We start from the raw sequence: 10,956 nt of genomic DNA, 5'->3' as shown, positions 1-10,956 counted from the left end.
CTATGGTCCAAGAGGCAGAGTCTTTCGTTGACTAACTAACAACACTGGTAAACAAAAATACACTTGTTTTTGTGACATGAACAGAACAAAGAGTTTATTATGTAAAAATTACCACAAATGCAGAAAATAGCTACAGATTTCTTCTATCACCTATAGTTTTTTTGGCTATGATGATTTTTGTTAAAAAACCAGCGATAGATATAACGGGTGGGCCATCTAACGTTTTAAATTTGAATTATCTATATTTCGACATTGGAAACGTCAAATACCATTCGGAAAGTGACAGATATTCAGTAAAAGGTCTAAAATTTACGAAATGGGTCGCTATTCACTAGAAGAAAACTGGGAAATATTGAAAACTTTTTTCCAAAGTGGTGAGTCTTCAACCCATTCAATTTTACCGAAAAATCATCTTTTCGGACGAGGCTCATTTCCACCTCGATGGTTACGTTACGTTACAAGCAGAATTGTCGCATTTGGGGCGCAGAAAACCCGCACGTAATCGTCGAGAAGCCAATGCACCCAGCACGAATCACTGTATGGTGCGGATTTTGGTCTGGTGGAATCATCGGCCCATTTTTCTTCGAAAATGAAGAAGGAACCGCCGTAACCATCAATGGTGAGCGATATCGCGCAATGTTAACCGAATTTTTCTTCAAGCAAATTGAAGAGGAAGACTTGGACAACATTTGGTTCCAGCAGGACGGCGCTACGTGCCATACAGCAAACGCTACACTCAATCTTTTACGCCCTATCTTCGAAAATCGCATAATCAGCAAAAGAGGTGATGTAAATTGGCCTCCCAGAAGCTGCGATTTAACTCCGTTGGACTATTTTCTGTGGAGAGCTGTTAAAGATAAATGTTACGCCAACCATCCAGAAACAATTCAAGATCTAAAGTACGAGATTCAAGCTGCTGTAGCTGCCATAAGGCCTGAAACCATCGAGAAAGTACTCCAAAATTGGGTGGATCGAATAACTCAGCCGTGGTGGTCATTTGTCCGAAATTGTTTTCCACAAATAAATTTCATAAAACAACCTTTTAAATAAATGTTAGACCTTTGAAAAATATCAAGCCGTTTTTTTTATTGACTTTTTAAATTTAAAATTTTATATGGCCCACCCTTTATTATTGTTTTATTATTTTATTAACCAAAGAGTACCTTAAAATGTTACCGTCGATGTTTTTCGGTGATATTTTGTTTTTGGAGTATCCCTTAACAATGTCCAGCAGTAATCGGCAAGCAAAATGGCACTCCACTTGCCTTGGTACCGCTTCTCCATAGCAGAAATGTCTTGATGATATCATTCGTCACTTACGGTCCCTAAATTTTCAGGGAAAAAATTTAGATGGTGAATTTTAAGGGACATGTTGCAACCCATTTTTTCATAGCCAGTAAGTAGTTCAGTCACAAGATCTTTGTAATTGTCAGCTTTCACATTTTTTAACAACGCTTTTAAAGACACTCCACGCTCGTCTTTCAGTTTCGTTGAGCATTGCCTCAAATGTTTTATCTTTCATTTGTTCTCTTATTGGCAGACCCACAAATATGGCCTCCATAATTTTTGCTTCACTGACTCTTGGAAATTTGTGTTTCAGATACAAGAACCCTCTTCCATTTCTGTCCATTGCCTTGACAAAATTCTTCATTAAACCCAATTTAATATGCAAAGGTGGTTGGAATACCTTTTTGGGATCAACTAGAGGTTTACTGGTAACGTTTTTTTTTTGTCCCGGAGTGCGTGCTTGCCGTACTGGCCACTGCTTCAGTACATAATGAAAGTTTCTCTGTAATGACGTGTGCGGCTGTCCCATTCGCAAAGGAAGCAACAATATATCGTATATCCTAGTTTATAACGAATGTGCTCTAAAAGAACTCTCATATTCTCTTATGATTCCTTTGTATAAACCGCATGAGCTAAGGGCACAGATGGATATTTGTTACCGTTATGAACCAATACCGCCTTTAAACTAAGTTTAGAGGAATCAATGAATAGACGCCAATCACGTGGATAATGTTTCTGATCATTTCTGTTTCGTTAAACAAAGGTTAACTTCTGAACAGTTTACTAGATTCCCTTCTTGAAGAAAGCAATTTGTGAGGTCTTTCTGCCTTTCTCTGTAAAAATTAATATTTACATCACTTTGGAGAAGGTTCCAACCTTTTGGTCTGAATGTTAAAAGTTCAGACTACGATTTGAAAGGCTTAGATCTCGAACTAAGTCATTAAGTTCCCCCTGTGAAATTAGATGCGGCACTGTTGAACATTCTGGTAAATCAAATAAAGGATCGGTTGTCATTTCCTTTGCGGTTTCTGTAACATTATTTGGAGAGCTAGTCGAGACTTCTGTTTGACAGGTTTGACAGGTCTTAAAGCTGATGGTAAATTACAGTACTTAACCGTATGTTTACACTTTGGTCCAATACTCTCACAATACTCTCTCCAAACCATTGGCACTGCAAAGGGCATTTTACGATTTGAACCCTTTAACCAAGCTGTATCTGTGGGTGATAGAAAAATTCTGTTTTCAGATTTGACTTCAATATATCAAACTGCATTAGCAACACCTAAGAATTTTCATGTCACAAATTATATGTCTATGTGTGATATCACACGATCTAGATGGCCAATCGACCGGCACAAAACGTGAAATTATCTGCTCACCGAAGTGTTCTCTCAATAAATCCATTGATTGTTGCGATGTGTGGGAAGTGGCGCCATCTTGTTGAAACCAAATGTCGCCGAGATCACGAGCTTCAATTTCAGGCATTAAATAGTCTCTAGTTCTCACAAAAAAGTACATCTAAGTGGATCACCAGTTATGTTCATATATTTTCATTGAAACCCGTTTTTAGGACAAAAACTAAAACTTCAGGGAGAGTTGCATAAAAATCGACTTGGGATGTAAAGTACCCGTATTATGTACACACATGTATGTATGTATGTCAATGGATGTCAGTGACCTAAAGGTCCCACTTCTAAAGCAGTCATTGCTAACTTAACTGCAAAATGAGCTCTCTTTGCGCATTTTCATTCAATTTCGAACATTCCGAGCGATATTTGCCTTGAGCTTTTTCTAAAACTCCATCCGTCTGGAGGCGAGCCAATGTCTTTTTGACATCAGACGTCCAAAGAAAATTATTCGTATTCTACTCGACCTATATGATGTATTAGGAATATTATAGGAATGGAAAGTAAATTACAATTCTACTTAGTGATAAAATATATAATACGAACTTTTCCATTTTTGAAAGTTATTATTAAAACCTTGAAAATAATTGTTATTGTAAGTAGTTGTTGACAGAGCATTACGAAATCTAAAAAATTAGTAGCAAAAATGAATCTCCGCTTGTTAAGGGAGTCGTCTACCTTCGCGATTTGAACATTATTTTTGCATATTTTTAATCTAGACATAACTAAAATCACACTCTGTAAAAGATTCGTTCAAAGTCATGTTGGTTTCCGAGATGTAAAGTCCCAAACCCGATTCAGCGGTTACCAATTGACGTCTAGTGTTTATACCCTGAACAGGGTATATTAAGTTAGCCACGAAGTTTGTAACATCCAGAAGAAAGCGTCGGAGACCGTATAAAGTATATATATAAATAATCAGTATGTTGAGCTGAGTCGATTTGGCCATGTCCGTCTGTCTGTCTGTTCGTCCGTCCGTCTGTATATATACGAACTATTCCCTCAGTGTATAACATATCGTTTTGAAATTTTTCTCTTCAAGAAGCTGCTCATTTGTCGGAACTGCCGATATCGGACCACTATAACATATAACTGCCATACAAACTGAATGATCGGAAAAAAGTTCTTGTATGGAAAACTTTTGCATTTGACAAGATATATTCACGAAATTTGGTATAGATTATTTTCTAAAGCAAAATTGTAATCTCCGAAGAAATTGTTCAGACCGGTTAACTATAGCATATAGCTGCCATACAAACTGAACGATCGGAAAAAAGTTCTTGTATGGAAAACTTTTGCATTTGACAAGATATATTCACGAAATTTGGTATAGATTATTTTCTAAGGCAATAATGTAATCTCCGAAGAAATTGTTCAGATCGATTAACTATAGCATATAGCTGCCATACAAACTGAATGATCGAAATCAAATGCTTGCATGGGAAACTCCCTCATTTAACGATATATCTTCACGAAATTTGGTATGAGTTATTATTTATGGAAAGAATGTAATCTCCTCTCTCTTAAAAGCATGATGAAAGAATTCACTTTGTTTTTAACTCATGCCATATTGTCAGATTCTCAAATATTCCATCCGGCTAGTCATAACTGGGTCTATAAACAATATAATTTTCTTATATTGGTTATATAGTTCTGAAACTGAATTAATCGAGAACTATACTACGTATTTTTTCTATATTCAAGTTTAATAATAAACACATCATTATCATTTTTCGTTCGTTCGTTTTTTTTGCCATCCCTCGTCTTAAATATACCCAAAATTTGAGCGCGAAGATAGACGACCTCTTGAACAATCAGCTCCATAAAGTAATGTGAGGTATTGAAAGGACTTTTAGTTAGCGAAGCTTGTTAAGGAACGTTATACGTGTCGAGAGCCGAGTTCATACATACATAGTTCTTCGTTTTCTTCGGTTCTCCGTTTACACCTTTATCTGATACCCAGCGTTAGTACTACAAATCTTTCTTTCGCTCTTCACTCATAGAAGGATAAGATATTGTATATGAGATATCTCTAGCTGTCTCTTTCTTTCCCTCACACCCTTACACATAGAGGCTTTGACGCTTTTTAAAACGTAAAATAAATTATTTTAAAGTTATTTCTGATTCCTTCTCTAATTTAAAGTCAGGAGAAACTAAAAAATTAGTTTATTTAACTTTAATTATTTTTTCATTTATATTATTTTTTATAGGGTGGAGATCTATATAAAATAAAATATTTTGAACAAATGGAATTTTAAGTTATAATCTTCTATTTTTGACAAGGTGTCAAGCATCGAGCATACAGTTTAGCAGCTTAAAATTCACCACGTGAAAGAGCTCCTGTCAGTTATGCAATAAACTACTGTAAGCAAGCAAACAAATGAAAATTAAGAGTTAAAGAAGAAAGAAAAGTCAATTGAAAAGAGTTGAAATGAAATGTATTTTATTTGAGAGCAACTACTACAATTGACATTATCGTACTAACATATCTACATTTTAACTTAAATATACGTAAAATCATGTACCTTTTAAATGAAATTAATGCGTAAGTACAAAAGCATGTGAGTTTTTTTAATTTAAGAATTTGTTGAATGGCTGAATTCAAGTTTAATGGAAATGTCAGTAAATTCGCCAAAGTAAGTGTACTCGTAAGTAATGTAAAGTAAAAGAAAAAAATATATATATATATAAATGAATAAATGAAATATTAAACGTTTTAATTTCGGTTATACCGATGACATAATTTTGTGTTTACTTTGACTTCATACGAAATTCATATTATTACCCGTATTCACATGAAATTCTTCTGTAAATGATACGTAAAGGAAGACACACTTAAGGATACGTGTAAGTATGTTGGTACTCTCAAGCAGTGAACATACGTATAGGTATGTGCTATATATTTGAGAACGCAGTCATTATATTATATACTATATACCAGCACTCGTCAATAAACCTGAATTACCCTGCTATTACCGCAATTTACTTAAGTAAATGCTGTTGAGTGGAAAAGATCAAGCACAATCCTTTAATTATGTATATGCGAGTGCACAGACATGAATCTGCCACATTAGGGTGGGTTGAGTAGTAATTTATTTTTTTAAGAGTATAATAAATATAAATTTTATGTAAATGAATTGATAGACCACCATAAATGACATAATTAAAAATATAAACCTACATAATGGGTTGTCAAAAAAGTCTTGCAGTATTTTTATGGAATTTCTTTTTTTTTGTTATTGAAATTGAAATGTATTTTTGATGACTCATGCCCAGCTCTTGACCGATGCTACGGCTGCTACTATGCATTCTCTTTAGAACTATGTTCAATTCAGCGATTTTATCGCAATTGCGACGACAGGCCTTCCGGAGCGTGGCGCATCTTCGAGATCTACACCAGAACGAAAACGTTGATATATCATCGTTGTGCAGTGGAAATGTGAAACTGTATCGGGTCCATAAACTCACAAATTTGCTTAGTTAACCGATCTGAACAATTTCTTCGGAGATTATATTATTGCCTTAGATTTTTTCGTTAATATTAATGTGAAAGTTTTCGTAGTAGTACTGTAAAATATGCCGTATTGTTCTCTTTATTTTGCTCCATGTTTGACGCTATATCTCACGAACGACTTTGAAAAATTTCAAAACGATATCTTAAAAACTGAAAACTAGTTCGTATATATACAGACAGACGGATGAATAAAGACAGAACTACGCGCATGGCTTCAGCGCCAACTAGCGAAACTGATCATTTATATATATACTTTATAGGGTCTTTGACAACTGGGTGTTACAAACTTCTAGTTAAAACTAAATTTACCCTGTTCAGGGTACAGTATAAAAAGGTAGAGACATTACTATGACATAAAGTTTTTATTCAAGAGTTCGTTTAGCTCTTAAAAATTATGTGAAATTTAAGAATACGTATGCAGCCTGCGCTATGCTTTCGAGAGCTTTAAAAACAACTCCAACGGCGTCTTGAACTGGTACCAAACCTGCCACCTGTAGACCGTTTTGCTAAAAACATCGCAGCAAAATCGGTGGAACGACTACTGACTGCAGGAGAATTTACATATAGAACCTTCGGGCATGGTTCGGTGGGTAATGGCGGTTTGGCAAAAACCAACTATATGATCCCCCTTTTCAACTGGTTCAAAATAAACATAGAAAACGTGTTCAACATCGGGATCATAGGTTTCCCCACAGAAGCATGGTAAAGAAAATCAAAATCCGATGGAACGAGCTACCTGGGTGCAAAACTGCAAAACAATATTCCTATTGGTACTCAATAGAAGAGACTGTGGAAACATCAAGGGAATACTAAATGGTCACTGTACGGTGGCGACATACGTCCGCAGGATGGGGCTGGCAGATCGACAAACTACTGGAAATGTCTACAGCAGGGCAACAGGGAAACAATGGAGCATCTCTTTTGCACTTTTCCCGCATTGGCAAGACTATGCTGTAAACATCTGGAGTCTCCACGGTATGATACACTGGACGAAGTATCGATAGTGAGGCCGTAGAGCCTGTTAACATTCGCATCAAGAGCTGGCATCCTAAATGATGACTACTTTTCTCGGACTTAGCAACTGAACTCCATCTAATATCGCAAAGAACCGAAATGGTCTATGCGTGGGTTATTGTCCACCAGATTAACTAACCTAAGAATACGTATCATGAATTAAAAAGCATAAAATTGGTTTTCAACAAACAAGCTGACTTTGCAACAAATTTTTAATTATATTTTAAGAATAATGTCTGTTATGTATTTTACCGGCAAGTTAAGACAACGCTTTCTCCATACCTCAAAACACGATTGCCTAGTACTTGCTGTCGAAGCATTTAATTCTATTGGTTATTCGTGTAATCTCCATGCTATATAGGCACTCTTCCTTCTTCTACACTCTCACCAATTATTCTAGTGTTGGAGCCCGCAGCGCAATGGACATTTTCAGCCTTCTATCATCAACGCATTCAGTTACTTATTAGGAGGTGTGTTCAAAAATAACAGGAATTTTAAAATTAACAAGTAAGGAAGGGCTAAGTTCGGGTGCCACCAAACATTTTATACTCTCGCATGATAAAGTGATAATCGAGATTTCATTATCCGTCATTAACATATTTTTTTTATTTTGCTGTAAAATTGATTAGATTAGTAATTCCTGAGATATGGTATTGGTCCATAAGTGGGCGACGCCACGCCCATTTTCAAATTTAAAAAAAAGCCTGGTTGCAGCTTCCTTCTGCCATTTCTTCCGTAAAATTTAGTGTTTCTGACATGTGATTTTCAACATAACCTTTGTATGGGAGGTGGGCGTGGTTATTATCCGATTTCTTCCATTTTTGAACTGTATATGGAAATGCCTGAAGGAAACGACATACATAGCTATAATAGTTTCCGAGATATGTACAAAAAACTTAGTAGGGGGCGGGGCCACGCCCACTTTTCCAAAAAAAATACTCCCAATATGCCCCTCCCTAATGCGATCCTTTGTGCCAAATTTCACTTTAATATCTTTATTTATGGCTTAGTTATGACACTTTATAGGTTTTCGGTTTTCGCCATTTTGTGGGCGTGGCAGTGGGCCGATTTTGCCCATCTTCGAACTTAATCTTCTTCTACGGAGCCAAGTTCATGATATCTCAATTTTTACTCAAGTTACAGCTTGCACGGACGGACGGACAGACAGACAGACATCCGGATTTCAACTCTACTCGTCACCCTGATCACTTTGGTATATATAACCCTATATCTGACTCTTTTAGTTTTAGGACTTACAAACAACCGTTATGTGAACAAAACTATAATACTCTCCTTAGCAACTTTGTTGCGAGAGTATAAAAAAAAGGAAGAAAGGACTAAGTTCGGGTATAATCCAACATTACATACTCTTGCAACTTGCAAGAATCAAAGTCCAAGAAATTCATTCAGGAAAATATGGGAGTTAGGAGTGGTATTGCCGATTTTATCTATTTTTGCCTGTAACACATACTATGCCTCATACTAAAAAAAATCCTTGGGTTTCATTAAGTTACCTCACATACAATCACTAATCATATGGAGTAAAGTCAGCCGGATGTTCGAAAACTCTATTCATGGTTATATGGGGGCTAGGTTAAGTTTTCGCCCAATTTTATACATTTTAGACAAAATGATACACTGTGCGGTGTCACGCCATCGTCCAATTTTCACACACAATTATATGGGTATTGAGCGAGGTCATAGTCCGATTTCATTCATTTTCACATCATCGGTAGGGTTTATGAAAGGATTTATCTTGTGTGAATTTATAAAAAAGAGATACAATTTTCGGCTATATTTTTATACTCTCGCAACAAAGTTGTTTTGTTCACATAACGGTTGTTTGTAAGTCCTAAAACTAAAAGAGTCAGATATAGGGTTATATATACCAAAGATCAGGGTGACGAGTAGAGTCGAAATTTTCCGTCTGTCCGTCCGTCTGTCCGTCCGTCTGTCCACTCTGTCCGTCCGTCTGTCCGTCCGTCCGTGCAAGCTGTAACTTGAGTAAAAATTGAGATATCAAATGAAACTTGGTACACGAATAAGAAGGTTAAGTTCGAAGATGGGCAAAATCGATTAGGCATATTGGACGCATTTTTTTGGAAAAGTGGGCGTGGCCCCAAGCCCCCTACTAAGTTTTTATGTCTACCAAACTCTACAGAGTCGTTTTTTTCAGGCATTTCCATATACAGTTCAAAAATGGAAGAAATCGGATAATAACCACGCCCACCTCCCATACAAAGGTTATGTTGAAAATCACTAAAAGTGCGTTAACCGACTAACAAACAACGTCAGAAACACAAAACTTTACGGAAGAAATGGCAGAAGGAAGCTACACCCAGCCCTTTTTTTAAAATTGAAAATGGGTGGCGCCGCCCACTTATGGACCAAAAACCATAACTCAGGAACTACTCCACCGATTTCAATGAAATTCGATATATAATATTTTCTTAACACCCTGATGACATGTACGAAATATGGGTGAAATCGGTTCACAACCACGCCCTCTTCCAATATAACGCTATTTTGAATTCCATCTGATGCCTTTTCTGTATAATACGAGTACATATGTACTTTAGGAACCAATGATGATCATAAAACTTTACAAAAATACGGTATTTGAAAAATATGTAAATGACGTATAATGAAATCTCGATTATCACTTTATCATGCGAGAGTAAAAATGTTCGGTGACACCCGAACTTAGCCCTTCCTTACTTGTTTTCTTTAACTTTAATGAAAAGAAAATACTGCAACCATACCCTAGCACCCTTATTCGCCAGACAGGTCTCCGTTTGACTTTTCCCTATTTCCAAAAATAAAGATAACCTTAAACCGCACCGATCAAAATAAATCACACTAATCGCCAGTAAACTTGTGTGTATCTTTACTGTAAGATGTACAAAAATTGCAATCGCAGTACGGTTGTATGTAAATATAAGTCTGCATCATAAAATAGTTCATTTGATCTCCGTTGATTTATTTTAAAACGATTTGAACAACTGAAATTTTATGCTTCATTGAAAATGCAATCAACCAGCGCAACCCGAGTCGTTTAAGTGGAGTAGTAAATAATTGCAATTGAAGATGCCAAGCAAAATCTTTATTTTTGTTGTACTTTGTTGTAGCAATTACATTATCTACGATTACTATCTGCTTGTTGGCACATTTCAATTGTTTAATACCCCGAGGGCGTTCGAGCGGCAACATCAGCTTACCGAGCTGAAATTCTGCGTCTTCTCAGCGATTGCGTTGGTAATGATGACTATGTATCTGTATTACCCTTTAAAATTCGCTTGTTAAATGTTATAATGCCGGCTCTTAATATATACACTTTAGCTTAAGGATATGAATTAATATGGTACGGACTAGTTTCAAACTAATTAAGGTGTTGCAATATGAATCGTGAATGTATTTTCATGATATGTTTTATGCTCTGAACAGGGTATATTAAGTTCACCAAAAAGTTTGTAACACTTGAACGAAACGTTATGGAATCTATAAAAATATATATAAAAATCGATTTAGTCCAATTATAATTAAATTCGCCGGGTAAATTATATTTAAAAAAAAATTATTTTTCTACGTTGATAAAGATGTCCTTAATTCTTCTTCTTCTTAATTGGCGTAGACACCGCTTACGCGATTATAGCCGAGTTAACAACAGCGCGCCAGTCGCTTCTTCTTTTCGCTACGTGGCGCCAATTGGATATTCCAAGCAAAGCCAGGTCCTTC

The 10,956-nt window shown here is 36.1% G+C and overlaps 1 long non-coding RNA gene across 1 annotated transcript; it reads left to right on the top strand.

Moving 5' to 3' along the window:
• The first annotated feature begins 3,941 nt into the window (after positions 1-3,941).
• On the top strand, positions 3,942-5,436 carry LOC126761621 (uncharacterized). The gene is made up of 2 exons (XR_007667379.1): positions 3,942-4,614; positions 4,657-5,436. It is a non-coding gene; the product is annotated as an uncharacterized LOC126761621 (long non-coding RNA).
• Positions 5,437-10,956: the final 5,520 nt, after the last annotated feature.

The sequence above is a fragment of the Bactrocera neohumeralis genome, chromosome 6 (assembly GCF_024586455.1).
Source record: "Bactrocera neohumeralis isolate Rockhampton chromosome 6, APGP_CSIRO_Bneo_wtdbg2-racon-allhic-juicebox.fasta_v2, whole genome shotgun sequence".
In the NCBI taxonomy this organism is placed as follows: domain Eukaryota; kingdom Metazoa; phylum Arthropoda; class Insecta; order Diptera; family Tephritidae; genus Bactrocera; species Bactrocera neohumeralis.
The sequence above is the reverse complement of the archived record's forward strand: the minus strand, read 5'-3'. Positions and strand labels throughout refer to the sequence as shown.